The sequence below is a fragment of the Formica exsecta genome, unplaced genomic scaffold (genome assembly GCF_003651465.1).
Source record: "Formica exsecta isolate Colony F162 unplaced genomic scaffold, ASM365146v1 scaffold385, whole genome shotgun sequence".
Taxonomy (NCBI): domain Eukaryota; kingdom Metazoa; phylum Arthropoda; class Insecta; order Hymenoptera; family Formicidae; genus Formica; species Formica exsecta.
The window spans coordinates 192,536-192,901 of NW_021851090.1; positions in this window are offsets into that span (position 1 = coordinate 192,536).

Sequence of the window (366 nt, forward strand, 5' to 3'; positions counted from 1 at the left end):
AATTATCTCCTTTTTTTATAGAATAATATACATATATTTTTGTTGTGTCCAAGTATATCTCAAATATTTTTACATAATTAAAAAAAAAAAAGATTCTATGCACATTTCTAACATGTATTACAAACTATTTTGGAAAAGATAAAAAATTTCAACATTTTCAACAAGTGAGATATAAAAAAAAACAAGCTTGAAGATGATTAATACAGATTTTCAAATAATTTAAATCTTTACACAAATTTCTTTTTTAGATATAAAAAGATATCAGGATTATAAATAGTTTATTAATATTTTTATGTCATATTATTAACTTCACTAAGGTATTCCCTTCTATACAATATATATATATATGATATTATATAATTAAAA